Source organism: Theropithecus gelada, chromosome 5, assembly GCF_003255815.1.
Source record: "Theropithecus gelada isolate Dixy chromosome 5, Tgel_1.0, whole genome shotgun sequence".
In the NCBI taxonomy this organism is placed as follows: domain Eukaryota; kingdom Metazoa; phylum Chordata; class Mammalia; order Primates; family Cercopithecidae; genus Theropithecus; species Theropithecus gelada.
In genome coordinates this window covers 182,805,272-182,821,685 of record NC_037672.1, presented here as the reverse complement: position 1 = coordinate 182,821,685, position 16,414 = coordinate 182,805,272, and the positions used below count along the sequence as shown (strand labels likewise).

The following is a 16,414-nucleotide window of genomic DNA, read 5'->3' as shown; positions in this document are numbered from 1 at the left end:
TAAATCTCTCACTCACTCTGGCACAAGCACAAGACAAATGAGTTTTCCTTAAAATTGGGTTCAAGCACCAGGCTGACAGGAAACCATGTCATAATTAAAATCAATCAATGTCATGTTGAAATAGAATGACTTGTCATTCAAGAAGGCAATTCTGAGTGGAATTTCAATTACATTTAGAATGAAAATAACTGTGCTATGTAATCTTTTAGAAGGTAGTCCTCTTACTCTCTAACAAGCTGAATTTATTTTTCAAAACATTCTAATTAGACATTCTTGAGGAATTTCCACCTTTAGTGAAATTGACAGCCAGGGCCATGCTGTGCCATGCCGTGCCGTGCCGCGCGTGCTATGCTGTTGGTAGTGAGAGCAGAAGCTGGGTGTGGGAGAGGAAAGGAGACTCTTGAGCAGTCTGGGAAACAGAGAGAAAGGGAAATCTTCTGTAAACTGCATTTCTAATCACCATGATGACCATGTTTTCTAGCCCTAAAATTGGGATATGTGACTTGACAAAGAGACAGAATACTGAAAATTGGGATAGATCAGAAATACGAGATTTATGGTCATCACCCTATTATCAATGGTGGCAAGGTGCAGCTTGAAGAATTCACAATTAAAATTTAGATTAGATTTGAGGAAATTTACTTTAAAAATTAATTTCTGAATATATGACACTTGTGAACATTCAATTCTCTGTCTTGAAAGCTTCCCACCACCTCCTTCTCTTAAATATCCCCTTTATGAGTTCCCATCCCTACTACCTACTTTATAACTTTGTGTTATTGATGGTTTAAGTACCCATTGCCTATGTGCAACTGCATCCAGCCTTTGTAGTTTTGGAACCGAGGATACTGCCCACTCTCAGTTGGCCTTCAATAAATGTTTGTTGCAGGGATGGAGGGTGGGTGAAACTGGAGCCAACCAGAGCCAGGATAAACCACGTACCTTGGTGCTTTTCTTGTGAAGGCTTTATGTTTACTTCTTTTGGTACAACTAAATTTGGGACTAAGTTTGAATAGCACGAGTCTCCTCATTGAAAACTTACCATTGGCCAGATGCGATGGCTCACACCTGTCGTCTCAGTAGTTTGGGAGGCCGAGTTGGACAAATCACTTGAGCTCAGGAGTTCAGGACCAGCCTGTCCAACATGCAACATGGTGAAACCTCATCTTTACAAAAAATACAAAACTTAGCTAGGCATGGTGGTGCATGCCAGTAATCCCAACTTCTCGGGAGGCTGAGGCAGGAGAATCACTTGAGCCCGGGAGGAAGAGGCTGCAGTGAGCTGAGATCGTACCACTGCACTCCAGCCTGGGTGACAGTGAGACTCTGTCACAAAGAAAAAGAAAACGTACCTGTACACTACTCTCCCACTTAATTTTCAAAGGTAGCCTGTGTCTCTTTTCCACATTCTCCCATGATGCTAGGCATTACCAACTGTGTCTCTGAATTATTGGTGTCTCTGTGGAGAATAAAACATGTTTTCCACCCATATGCATATCTCAAAAACAGCCCACCATTCTAGGTTTTAACTGGACGGATTCAAATTGGTGATAATTAACCCTATCAATACCGCAGTTAAAGTTGGTATGTCTAAAGAACTAGTTCTTGGGTACTAATAAAGGCTACTCATGGTAAGATGCTGGCCTTTTGGTGGGGTTTGTTCTGATGTTCTAATATCTTAATATTGCCATAGCACTTGGGATCATGCTGGGACATAGTGAGAGACATTTATATGTTTGCCATTATCTTGCTTTATATCTCAACAAGCTTATGGGGACAGAGAAAACTGATGCAAAAGTCAAGGAGTCTCTTAAATGCATTATCTCCCATGGCTTAGTTTTGAGTTTCTTGTTACAGATAAGTGATGTTTAAGCACAAAATAATAAATTTAAAATGTTGTATTGACAGCAGAGACTCAGGCCCTTTATGGTGGGACAGAAGCTTGTGGAAATAGTAGATACTTGGAATTGAACCCCTTGTTTCTTTAGGACCAGAAAAGCTTCTCAGTTCCTGCATTTGGCTTGGGTTTTACTAACTGATACATTGCCCATTGGTGTGTGGGTACGAACTGTGTTTCTTTGGATTTTTCTTAAGAATTAGGGAAAGAGCTACATTAGCCTTGGTTGTTGGCAGATTTTGATATCTGTAATGATTTGACTTGGGATAGAAAGACAGAACATAGTTCATACATAGAAAGCACCACCCAAAATATCTAAAGTGCAAAGGATGGAGAAGCGACCTGACTCAGTAACAAACTATCCCGAAGAGCCATGATCAAGCATCTTCTCCTTGAGGAGTCTAGGGATGCACAGGGGCTGGGGGGAAAGCAGGGGACAGAACAATGTTTAGAAATATAGACCTAGTCTTGAGTATCTGATTAGAGTTGAATGTCAACAACTGCCTTGACTTCTCTCTTAAAATTTTTTTTTGAGATGGAGTCTCACTGTCGCCCAGACTGGAGTGCAGTGGCGCGACCTCAGCTTACTGCAACCTCCGCCTCCTGGGTTCAAATGATTCTCTTGCCTCAACCTCCCGAGTAGCTGGAATTACAGGGGCCTGCCACCACGCCTGGCTAATTGTTTTTTTGTATTTTTAGTAGAGCCAGGGTTTCGCCATGTTAGCCAGGCTGTTCTCAAACTCCTGACCTCAGGTGATCCACCTGCCTCGGCCTCCCAAAGTGCTGGGATTACAGGCGTGAGCCACAGTGCTTGGCCAAAAAAAATTTTTTTACTTTACTATGTAAAATCTCATATTGCTTTGTGGAAGGGTGAGAGTTTTCTAAACAAAAGCAAATTGGATGCCTTTATTCTAGAAGAGTGTCTTCATCCCGTTTTACTGGTAGAGTGCAAGCCTTTGCATGGCAGGAACAGTGTCTTATTCATGTTTTATCCTGAAGGGCTTACAGAGGTCACACCATGAAGAGCGGTTCTGAAAATCATCTGTGGAATGAATAAATGAATGAAAGCAGGAAAGGCTCTGGTCCTCTAGATTCTTATTCAAACAGTGTACGAGTTGCTATATTATCCAACAAGGGCATGCGGGAAAAGACAGGAGGGTTAAAAGAGAAATCAGTCAGCAAAAGTGCTAACCAGAGAGGGGCTTTCAATGAAACCTACTGGGAAAAGTTGGCGGATGTGTCTTCCTTAAAGGTTTTATTTTTTCCCATGGGGAAAAATGCTTTGAAGGAAAGACTTAATTGAGAACAAAACCACAGTCTCTGGAAAGTGTGCAGCTTAGCAGGCCCGCTACAGAGAGACTTTAAAGCCGGTGGGAGGTCAATTTATATCCCTAAGCTTTGTAATCTTTTCCAGAAGGGTCTTCATTTCAGGTGGCCTACTTTCACCGAAATGCCACTGATGTTGGCTAAGTTCTGTTTCCTTTCAATTCATATTTTGAAGTCTTAACCTCCAGTGCCTAAGAATATGACTTTTTTTGGGAAATGAGTGGCTGGTAAATTAACTGATTAGTTAAGATGAGGTCATTTTGGAGTAGGGTGGGCATTTAATCCAATATAAGTGCTGTCCTTATTTATAAAAAGTGGAAGTTTGGACACGGACACACACACACAGGGGGAATACCATGCAAAGACGAAGGCAGGGATCCAGGTGATGCGTCTACAAGCCAAGGAAGCCAAAGACGCCAGCAAGGGGAGAGGCAGCAACAGACTCTCCCCCACAGCCTCGGAAGGAACCAGCTGGCTGTAACCTTGATCTCAGACTTCCAGCCTCCAGAACTGTGAGATGATAATACATTTCTCTTGTTTAAGCCATCCTGTCTATGGTACTTTGTTATCACAGCCCAAGCAGACGAATAGACCCACAAGATGATTCAAACACTGCTGTACTTTAATGGTTACTGCAAAATACCGCAGTTCGTGATAATTCTACAGTCTTACTCTAGAACTGCTGTAATGTTCAAGTAGACATAAGATCACTGGGTGGATTGTGTTTTTACCAACACACGAAAATATAATTATCCGTGAGCACCGTGCTGCCTTTGGAGACACTGCTGGGACTGTGACTCAGACCTCCCTTGAGAAAACTGGTCATTAGGAGTCACAGTGATGTGGAATCAACTTTGTCTTTCTGAAACGCTGGAGGTACTCATCATAGCCTGGACCGCCTGGGATCTGCGTGTTTTCTCCGTGTTGTAATGATGTGAAACGCTTTATCAGCACAGGAAGGCGTTTTTAGGAGAAGCGTTTTGAATCAGAAGGCTTAAGAAGAATTCTACTTTTCTCGTGAGTATCAAGTAGTTGATTATTGAGAACTGAAAATATTATAGAAGGATAACTGACAAAGGGATCCTTAAACATCTGCATTTATCATGAAAGGTAAAAGTCCAGAGAAACTGTTAGTTAGCTGCTAGGAAAAGCTGTGTTTTCTCTATGATCCTAAGTCATAGAGAAGGATCATGGTGTGGCAAGGGCAACTGAGCCCCAGGGGGCTCCATCCGCTTTAGGCCGGGCCCTGCCTACAGCAGTTTGCAGAGGCTGGTCTCAGATGCTTGCCAACAAATATAGCCCTGCAGTGCAGTGACACTGCATTCCGGCAACTCTCTGTTCTCTTCATATTTTCTCATAAAAACGTGACTCTGGCTAAAGAGAAAATGCTGTGCGGTAGGCTTAGCTCCTTAATGGTGACGTGTTGATTTGGTATAGGTCTGTTTTCAGCCAACCCAGTACTTACTGTGTGGGGATTTTGTTGTTGTTGTTGTTAATGGTAATGGTATTGTCTGGCCAAAGAATCATCCTTGCCATCCAGCAGTAAGACTGTCATCGAATCACAGCCATTTCTGCTTGCAGACGGGTGGCCATGGGCATGTCAAAACCATGTGTGCTTATTAAAAGGTGACTAAACACCCTGCTCTCTACCCTCCACTGTCCTTTGCAAGATTTCTTCAGATTCTCCGGGGATCCATCCTTTTTTCCCTCCACTGCCACCTTCTTAGCTGCCCCTCTGACAAATGCCTCTTCATCCCGCAGGCATCGCCGTGCAGCTGCTTCTGAGTCAGCTCCTTCCTCATGATCTTGGGGACCCATCCTCCAAGTGGTTTACCAAGGTGTGCGTTTATTATGTGTATGTAATAAACACACATATAAAATAAATATATAATAAACACACACTATATATATTTATATATAATATATTGTATATATTATATATTAATTATATATAGTATATATTATATATTATTTATATATAGTATATATTGTATATTAATTATATATAGTATATATATATACACTATATATACACTATATATATAGTATATATATATATTGTATATATATATAGTATATATATACACAATTATATATAGTATATATATATACACACTATATATATTTATATATAATATATTATATATATTATATATTAATTTTATATATATATAGAGAGAGAGTGTGTGTGTATATAAGACCCATTTAGTCTAATTTCAGCAAGAATCCTGCTGCGTCAGTTTAGTGAAAGTCCCCTACACTTAGTATCCGATCCCCCTTTAGTAACTGATCAAATGCCTCATCCCCTAGCCTTGATGTCTTATCACCCTGGCCTGCCTTCAACAAGAATATTTTTGAGTCAGCCTAGCAACAACCCCCAGCCTTGATGTTCCCACTTAGTAATTTTCCATCCGCTCATCCCCAGCCTGCTCGGCCATCAGTCTCCACTCGTCCTTGTAGTTGGAGTTGAGCTCAGTCACCCTTCCCTACTACAAACCTCCTTGTGGCATCCCCACTCATAAACTCTGCGTGTCCTTAACAAGTGTCATGAATATTTTTTTCTCTAGCAGTAAAAGAGTTTTTTTGATAATTAGATCATAAGCTTTTCCAAGGTAAAACTTTTCTCCTGGGCTCCTGAAATCATGAGTGTATAGTAGTTGGTCAATGAACATTGGCTAGTAGATGGATTCTCCTCTTCCTTCCCATCTTCCCCCATACCTTCCTTATTGTCTTGCCTCCTTTTTCCTTCTCTGTTTAACATAAAAATGATGAATCATAATGATAAATTCTTTGATGTGATCAAAGAATTTAATCAGCATTCTTCATTTAATCAGCATTCTTCATTTAATCAGCATTCGCTAACTTACTATTAATGAAATTATCCATTTCAATAGGGTAGGTATATCAATGCATTGAGTTTTTAGAGGGACATTTCACAGGCACTTAGTATTTTATAAAAATATGTGGCTTTGATGCATTAATTAAGGGGGAAGTAAAAATCCACAGAATTCATACACATGTCATTATTACTTTTTCCATCACAGAATTCTGCCTCTTTTTATTTTATAAGAAGAATATAGAAACTATGATTTTTCATTGCTTGGAAAAAAGTGGATCGCATTGGAGGAGGGGAAAGATCATATTGCATGCGTTATACCTTCAGAATAGCATACGATAGTGATAAGGAGAAATATTTTATCAAAACAGAGAAAGCTGAAAGGATTTAAAATCTCCCAATTTGAAACTCTATCCTAGTGTTATAGTAGAGATACAAGTTTTATTCACTAACATAAAATAATAAAAACTATAATTCTGTGGGGTTTTCTTATGTTTGGGGGATGAGGAGGTGACTATTTAAAACATCCCTCAAAACAAGTGCAGAATTACCAGTTTCATATGTTTTTAGCATCATGTTCTATTCTTGTAGAAAAGTAGTGACAAAAATAACACACAACCCAGCACTTTGGGAGGCCGAGGTGGGTGGATCACAAGGTCAGGAGATGCAGACCATCCTGGCTAACACGGTGAAACCCTGTCTCTACTAAAAATACAAAAAAAAAAAAAAAAAAAAAATTAGCCGGGCGTGGTGGCGGGCACCTGTAGTCCCAGCTACTCGGGAGGCTGAGGCAGGAGAATAGTGTGAACCCGGGAGGCGGAGCTTGTAGTGAGCCGAGATCCTGCCACTGCACTCCAGCCTGGGCAACAGAGCGAGGCTCCGTCTCAGAAACACACACGTACACATTTGTTCTGCACTCCTGTGTGCCACGCATAGTGGTAAGCGCTTTCTGTACATTGCCTCATTGATTCCTCATAACCACATTGTGCAGTCATTTCTTTTCTTATCTCCATTTTATCCATGGCTGAGCTGAGGCTTGAGAGTGAAGCAAACTGCCCAAGTTCATCCCCGTCAATAGCAGAATATGAAATTCAACCCCTAGTGTCGCTCATGCCCAAAGTCAGGCTTTTAAAAATCTCTTTGCGGCCAGGCGTGGTGGCTCATGCCTGTAATCCCAGCACTTTGGGGGGCCAAGGCAGGTGGATCACGAGGTCAAGAGATCGAGATCATCTTGGCCAACATGGTGAAACCCCATCTCTACTAAAAATACAAAAATCAGCTGGACTTGGTGGCAAGTGCCCATAGTCCCAGCTATTTGGGAGGCTGAAGCAGGAGAATCTCTTGAACCCAGGAGGCGGAGGTTGCAGTGAGTCGAGATTGCACCACTGCACTCCAGCCTGGTGACAGAGTGAGACTCTGTCTCAAAAAAAAAAAAAACAAACCAACAAACACAACAAAAAACCTCTTTGCTATCTTCATGAAAAAAGATTGACCTTTGATGGATCACACAAATGAGATATTTGCTTGTACTCTGCTTCAAACTCAATTATAAAAGACTTTGGAAAGAAGAGCTATGATGATTTACAGATTGAATCTTTCTACATCATGTGAGATTGATTTCTTGAAGTTTCTCCGAACTGGATTAACACCCTCTGAGTGTTAACTGGTTGGAATGAATCCAAATCCCTGCAGCACTTGTGGAAGCCTGGGCCACCTGTCTCAAAGATGTTTATCCCAGATTTGCAGACCAGGAAATCTTGTGAGGTGCTGCCCAGGAACCCACAGTGGTAACAGGCTCACCATAGGATTCTTGTGTGAACTGCAGTTTTAAAACCACTGTAATAAGGGTGATTTCTCTTTCTATAGGCGGAAAAAGATTCCATCCAAATGTTTAGTTTAAAGGAATATCACTGTAATTATGATAAACCAGGAGCTGCAAACTCGTGGACTGAAGACAGTAGTTTCTCCTTTGGCCAGCACAGTTTGTTACCGTGAGAGTTTGGATGTCTTTATGTAAGGCATATACCCTCTATTTCAATACACTGCCCATGATTTCCTAGCATCTTAGACTTTGAAGATACTGGCACGATCCCTCAAGAAAGCAGGAAGGAAGAACATTCTCATACATGAAATCCATGAGATCCTGGGGCCCCGTGTGCCTGACTCTCCTGCAGTGCTCCCGACCTGTCTATAGGGTAGTTTTTCTCTCTGTTCAGGGAGTTAGACAAAGAAGAAATAGTTTTTCCTTTTTTCTTTTTGAGACAGGGTCTCGCTCTGCCACTCAGGGTGGAGTGCAATGATAGGGTCATAGCTCACTGCAGCCTCAAACTCCCGGGCTCAAGTGATCCTCCCACCTCAGCCTCCCAGTGAGCTGGCACCAGAGGCACATACCACCACTCCCAACTCATTTTTATTTTTTATAGAGACAGGGTCTCTCTGTGTTGCCCAGGCTGGTATTGAACTCCTGGGCTCAAGGAATCCTCCTGCTTTGGTCTCCCAAATTGCTGAAATTACAGGTGTGAGCCACTGCCCCCAGCCATAAATATTTTTTTCTATGCTTCTTCTTGCCCTCTGTAAGTGACTCAGATATTCTCCCTGTCATCTGAGACCTCAGTCCTTTTTGATAAAGTAGAAGGGAAAAAATGGATAGGAGGCCCTCAGTGAAAACAAACCAGAAATATGAGTATTTTTCAGAAATTAAGAAAATAAAACAATTTATGTTAAATCAAGAAGGTGACATACCAAATAAAACAAATCAGACGTCGGTTTGGTGATAAAAAATGATAGGACTTGTGTATCTCTTGAGTGTTCACCATATAACAGCAGTACCTATAAGGGCTTTGAAAAGAAAAACTGTCAAAATAATCAAGACTCATTTTTGGGAAAAGATGACTTATTTGACAAATTAAACCACCAAAGGAAAGAATAGTATAAACGACATAAAAACTTTATTTCATCAATATAGGTAATTAGAAGCAATTGGGCTTTTATTTTGTAACTAAGTATATGTAGTTTTCAAATTAAGAGGTAATGGGATTTTGACTAATATTTCACATACTTAATTAGGAGCCTTTGGTTTAGAGCTGAATGCTCTCTCAGCAAACTAACACAGGAACAGAAAACCAAATACTGCATGTTCTCACTCATAAGTGGGAGTTGAGCAATGAGAACACATGGACACAGGGAGGGGAACATCACACACCAGGGCATGTCAGGGGGTGGGGGACAAGGGGAGGGAGAGCATTAGGGCAAATACCTAATGCAAGCGAGGCTTAAAACCTAAATGATGGGTTGATAGGTGCAGCAAACTGCCATGGCACCTGTATACCTATTAACAAACCTGCACGTTCTGCACACGTATCCCAGAACTTAAAGTAAAATAAAAAATAAAAAAAAAGGACTGAGTGCTCAAAATTTTTTTATAAGTTAAGAAAACCAAATAAAAATTATATATAAACATATATAATATTATATATAATATGTATATCTTATATATGTAAATGTTTTGTTATATATAAGAATATATTTTATATACATACAATATTCACATATATAGTATAGGCCAATGTATAATATATATTTTATATAATATGTGGTATCATATATAGTACATAAAATTGACTTGATTTTACAATAGCATGGCAGATTCAATAAGAAGGAGGAAAGTAAGGACCTGTAAAATCCTCTTCGTTTGACTTTTCCTTGGCTTGTGGCTTATACAGTGTTATCCTAGATTTCTTCTGCTGGTTAAGGATTCGTGATTAGGATTAATTGATATAATTAATGTCAGGGTCAGCAATGGATGAGTCTCTAAGGGGAGCCCACGTGCTCAAAAGTGGTGATGAAAGTCACTTCCTTAGAAATAAAGATCCTTGTGCCACATCAAAAAGCTTTTAAACGTGTCAGTTAACCTCCCACGTCTCCTAAGGAAACAGAGATATGGGCAAAGGTAAATCTATAAGGATGTTTATCAGAACAATATTTAAACTATACTAATATAAAATGTAAAGAAACTGTCTCCAGAAGTAGTATACTTGTGTTTTTAAAAATTGGCTTTTATAATAGAATTCTGCATTGCCATTAAAAAAAACACACACACAACTTGAACATTTCAAACTCAACATATTCAAAACTAAACTCTTTCCAACCCGATCTCCTCCCATCATTTATATGTGAGTGTTTCCATCACCCCTGAGATGATCATGCCAGATACCAAAAATTGTCTGATTCCCCTCTCTCCTTTTTTATCTCCCTAAATACAGCCGCATAGTCTGTAGGCAACAAGGCACCGCCTCCAGGACTCAGCCTAAACTCATCCACTTTTCTCTACCTGTGCTGCCACCACGCTCGTTCGACAGACCATGCCTTCTTGCCTGGAAACTATGCTGTGGCCTCTTACCACGACCCTCTTGGCATTGCAGCCACAGCAGTCGTTTTCAAAATGTAAATGAGACCACGCCCACTCCTGTGCTTAAAAGCCATCAGGCCCTCCATTTGCTTCACGGGAGATCCCAAGCCTGGCCCACAGCACTGTTATAGCACAGTCCTTGCCTTGATCTCCAGCTCCATTTCAGCTTACTCTCCATCTCGCTCTCTGCACTCCAGGAAGGGTGGTGCGGCTCCTCCGAGTCTGTGTGTGCTGTTGCCTGTGTCTGGAATCCTTCCCTCCCACACAGCACTCCTCTGTTCCATCGAAGAACTGCCTTCTTATCTTTGACCTCTCAGCTTAAGTCCGGTCTGTGATACGGATTGAGTCCCTAGTTAGTTCTTTCTTATAGTGTCCTGTCACCCTGCACCCGGACTCAATATTGCACATATAGTTTGTAAATAAAATTTCATTTGGGTCTAACATCTGCTTGACCCATTGGATCGTAACCCTGCAAGGAGGTAATCTTGTGTGCTTTCTTCTCCAGTCACCTCCCCCTTGCCTACAGATACATTGCAGGTGCTGACAGTTGTCACTCAGCGAAATGTGTAGAGTGAAATGTCTGACATTTAACAGTCATCATCACATATTTCCAAAATGTATCTTTTTAAGTAGGCATGAACAAATATACACGTCTCATACGTATTTTGAATATGTGACTATGATACTAAGAATGCAAGCAAAAATTACTATAATGGTTATCTCTGGGGGAGATACATTTTAAAAATATATTTCTGTGTTTTTCAGTTATCCATTGAGTACTTTCATCTTTAAAATTAGAAAGAAAAGTGCTATTTTGTAAAGTGTGTCCCTTTCTTTCACTAATTATAATTCTGACCACACCCCACGTCCTTTTCTGCCTCTGGGACTAGGACTCTTAAGACAATGCGTTTGTAATTTTAAACCCAGCTGTACAGGTCCATATTGAAGGACCAGTGGCATTAGAGGACATAGGAAAGGGGAAAAGTCCAAAGTGGCCTCACCAAATCACAGTTTATCAGAATACTAAATAATAATACAACAATGAGAATGTCATAGATGCAAACAAAACCATCGTCTTATATCATTGCAAGCTGTTTTTGTGTTTTTGGTCTCAACATTCATATCAACTCAATCAGTGGCATCTTTTTGGCTTGAATGTGACCATTGTTTTAATGCTGCGTGTATTCATTGAAAAGCCTTGTCAGAGTGGTTACTGGGGTGGGAACAAGTTGATACGGCTCCGATGACTGGAGAAACACCAGGGTTCTTGGTCTCACACTGAAAGGATTAATGACAGGGACACACATGGAGTGGTTTTATGGAGCGAAAAGTTTAATAGGGCAAGAAAGAAGGAAGGAAGAAGAAAACAGCTCCCCAGTATAGAGACAGAGGGAGTGGGGACTGGAACAAAGAGAAAACCCGCTGTGCGGCAGAAAAGTGGCTGCTTATAGGAGAAGGCGGTGTCTGATTTGCATAGGGCACAGGTGATTGGTTTGACCAGGCATGTCATTCACATAGCCCGTGAAATAACTGGCCCTCCCACCCTGGCTTTTAATATGCAAATTCCAGGCGCCATGATGTTCTACACACGTGGGGATATGTGGGAGCGGCCATGTTGCCAGGTACTTGTGGGGGCCCGGAAAAGACGGGGAATCGCCCTGTTTGGGTGGACCCAGTTTCTAATGGCGTGCATTTGCATGTCAAAGCTTGCCGGAGGGGGCTTTCCTGCTAGGCAAGAAATGTTTCTCGAGCTACTTTAAAAGAAACAAAAACTTGTCAAGGACCCGTTTTCCTCTCTATCTGCCTAAAATAATTTCTTAACAGCTCCTGTAACAAAGTGAGGTTTCTGTCCCCACAGTGCACTTTTGCTCCCCCAAACTTCTAAGGCATCCTCCCTCCCTTTGCACTAATGAACACCACACACTCACTCCCTGGCAGTGTGGAGTACTCCTCTTTTCTTGTAAATTGTACCTCTTGAGGCTGACTGCAAGCTCCCTGAAGGCAGGAGAGCATCTTCTGTATCTCTGTATATCTATCCTCGCACCCACAGAGCACTCAGCCAGTTCATGTACTCATTTCATTCATTCATTCATGTCACAAATATTTACTGTGACCTCCTGGGTTCATGGCTCTGCTGTACCACCTGGAGACAAAGAACAAAACAGATGAGACAGAGATCTGCTATTCATGCTGCTTCCATTCTAGTGGAGTAATACACTTCACAAAGGAATGGCCATTTATTGATTGAGCATCTCTTAACAATTCTTGTCTTGAAAATCAACTGATTTTAGTATTTAGGAAAGTATCCAAGGAAATAAGAGACATATTTTTCTTCTTTAGTTCTTTTAAATAGATTTCAGATTTTTTTTTTTAATGTAAGAAGTTCATGTTAGAACCCTGATAATGTATCTAAGGAATGACGTTGTGGAGAAGTGTTTCTCTCCTTTTGTGTCTTTATTTACAAATGTAGGGAGTTGTTGAGCCTACATTTCCAGAGTAATCATCACATGGAAAGGAGTGCTCATTGCCAATCAGATTGCAAGTAGAGTTGCACAAATTTAGTATACAAAGGTCTATAGAAAAAGTATTAGGCCAGGCACGGTGGTTCACAAATCCCAGAGCTTTGGGAGGCAGAGGCAGGAAGATTGCTTGAGGCCAGGAGCTCAAGACCAGCCTGGGCAACATACCAAAGCCCTGTCTCTACAAAAAAAAATAATAATAATAATAAAAAATAAAAATTAAAAAAAAAGAAGCTTAACCAAGCATGGTGGTGTGTCTGCAGTCCCAGCTGCTTAGGAGGCTGAGGCGGGAGGTCGCTTGAGCAGTGAGTAATAATGGCACCGCTGCACTCCAGCCTGGGTGACAAAGCAAGACCCTATCTCTAAAATAATTCTTTTTAAGTATTATATGACTGATCCAAAAGAATAAGTTACTCAGCAAAGGATGCAGGTGTACTTTTCCAGCATAAGCAGCGTAGATCCAAGGTTGACCACAACAGAGACAAGGAAGACTATAGAAGATGGGACCAGACACTCACCTTTGTGGAGTGTCTGCTCATTATCTGCTGGGCTCTGTGTGGAGCTCCCTCCATAAAGATTATCCCCTTTAATCCTCACAACCTCACTGACACTTAGCCAGTATTCTTCCCATTCTATAGAGGAGAAAACCGAAGCTCAGAGAGACTAAATAGTTTCCCAAAGGCCTCTTAGTTAGACAACTTCATTCAGAGTTTGCATCTAACTGCACAGTCCTACCTGCTTGAGTTAGGAGTCAAATGATAAGAATTTTAAGTTTCAGTTCCCTCAGTTTACTAGCATGGAAACTAAAGTGGGTTACTATATTTCCTAGATCTTCCTTTCCTCACCTAGAAATGAGAATAATATCTGCCATATGAGGATGTCAATTTTTAAAGGAAAAGCTAAATGAAATCATTTTGTAATCCATAAAGCACTCTGGGAACTATAACAATTGCTGAATGTTAAGAAATACAGAAAGTCTACAAAAGATTTTCTAAGAAAAAGGAAAGGAAATGATAATCACTATAATTTCATGAAGGAGAAAGTAGGCCAATTGTTGTCATTAATTACAAATGATAAAACAAGAAGGAAAGCAGAATGTCATATCACTCTCAATAAAAAAAACATAGGTTATGCAAATCTGATGTGTTCCGGAAGAAATGAGAAAAGTCCCTGAAACAGGATTCATTTCTGAGGCTCAATTCCGTGATTTGTGCCTATGAATTTGAGTTATAAGAGCTAGAAGGAACCTTCCATGAAGGATTGGGGATGGGGAGCCTTCAGAGACTTGCTCAGGGCCGGAGCCAGAGCCAAGACCCGGGGCTGCTCTGCCCAGTGTGTTCTTCCTTAGTTCACTAGAAATCATTTTGAGTGATGTACTCCAATGAGGGCTGGGACAGAGAGAGGAAGGGGAGAGGACCACTATTATCAACAACCGTCCAGAAGATAATCAAATTTATGTCCTAGAATTATTTTTTACAATAGAAGATAACCACATAGTTATGCTAGCCACAACTGTTAAAGCGAAATGAATTCTCCTGAAAGCCAGTGCTTCACCATACGTAGCTACCATGTACCTGATTAGAGCTGTGCCAATTGTAACTAAATCAGGGGCTCACCAATGAAAGGACTATGTTGATAACTAAATCCATTCATGAGATGAAGAATGCTTTCCATGAAATGAACAACTCCTGTTTTCCCAATGTGAGGCAGTGTTTTGAACAATTGTGTGGCTTACGTGATTGGCAGTGTTTCTGTAACAGGCAGCTCCAATAGCAGGGCAGTCTGAATAAAGGAATCTCTGGAGGTGAAGGTGCTGAAGAGTGTTGATACTTGAAATGTTGGGGAATGAAAGGCTGCTCTCTTTCAAGAAGACCGGAAGGATCACTTTGAAATCCCGGAAGGCTTGCAGACATCCTGCAGAAAAGAACTGGCTAAAAATAGCAACCAGTGTTGTGGTTGGCTGATAGGGTTGTAGAGTGGAAAAGTAAATATCCATTGCTTTGTGACCTGAGGATCTCTATAACCTGTATCTTCCCACAAATATACTCTCTACTTCGTCCTTCTTTATTTTTTTAGAGATAGGGTCTTGCTGTATCGCCCAGGCTAGTCTTGAACTCCTGATCAATTAAAATACATTCCATTTTTTTTCTCTTCCTCTCTCTCCATATTTTGTTGTGTGACATATTCCTCCAGGATAATAGGGAACAATTTAATAAAATATTTTTCTAAAGCCACCATTGCAAAGCATCTGGGTTGTTCGTCTTCACTTCCATAAACAACCCATTATCAGGAGATGGTTAACTTGAGCAATTTGATAACAGATTCAGTTTGAAGTCACATTATAAAAAACAGCCTAGAGTGATTGTCGCGTACTTACAGATACGCTTAGGTAATCCTCACGGTATTGATGTTATCCCCAATTTAGAAATGGCTGAGTGGAGAGAGATTAAAGCTGCCAAGGAAAAGATTAAAGGGTAGCTGTCTAACGTCTACCCTGGGACCTGGGACAATGGGAACCATGGAAAATTGAAACCTACACGTAATGCAAACGACTTAAGCCACGAGCTATCTGATTTGCCCCTTTCCGCTCCTTGCTCATGAAGGGGAAGCGGCCTGGTTAATTGACAAGGAAAGTATCAGCATTGCCCGCCCAGCCCTCTGCTTCTTATGTGCTGAGGGGCTCCCATCAAAGGAGGAAGTCCACAACTTTCTTTCCTATTCGCTTCTCAAACCTTCATGACGGGACGTCTTATTGAATGGATCACTGGAAAGCATTTGGATGACCCATCTTTATGACATCGCATTCTGTGACTTTGTACAGGTGACTTTTGTTACCATTTACTTATCACTGAGAGAGAGAATTGTAGTATTCTCTCTCACTTCTTTCACTTTTCCTTTGTATCAGCAAAATTAATTTTATTAAATCTCAATATTTAATGTATTCAGTCTTTGAAAATCCTAGCTTCTTGAAGGAAACGAGTGAAATTTCACAGATACACTATTTTCAGGTAAACTTTTTTAGAGTTGCCAAATTTTTTAAAAAGTAAAAACATGCAAGATTTAAATTACATCGAGTTAGGACTGTTGGATGGCTAGACTCTGAGGCATATACGCACTCTGTTATGCTCCACTTTTTCCACTTTCAGTCGCTGAAGCACTTTTAGGAAGGATGGAATGGAGGTGCTTTGTATGGCAATGCAAGATGAAGCAGGATCTGTTACAAGGTCCCTGGCTGGAAAAGTACACTTCTTTCAGCACTATTGTACCTTAACTGTCTCCAGTTACAGCCAGAGGAGATGTGTAATATAGGACTGGACTTGCCACAAATGCAAGTACACAAGCCTTGGGACAGAGACACCTTGTGCTACAGTAAATTGATCTGCCCCTCGTGTCCACTAAGTCATCCGGCACACAAAATAGGAGCTCAC

General features: G+C 40.9%; 1 protein-coding gene across 2 annotated transcripts in view; it reads left to right on the top strand.

Annotated features, from left to right (window-relative positions):
* SORBS2 (sorbin and SH3 domain containing 2) overlaps positions 1-16,414 on the top strand; it is a 376,136-nt gene that overhangs the window by 19,236 nt on the left and 340,486 nt on the right. The gene's annotated exons all lie outside the window — the stretch shown is intronic.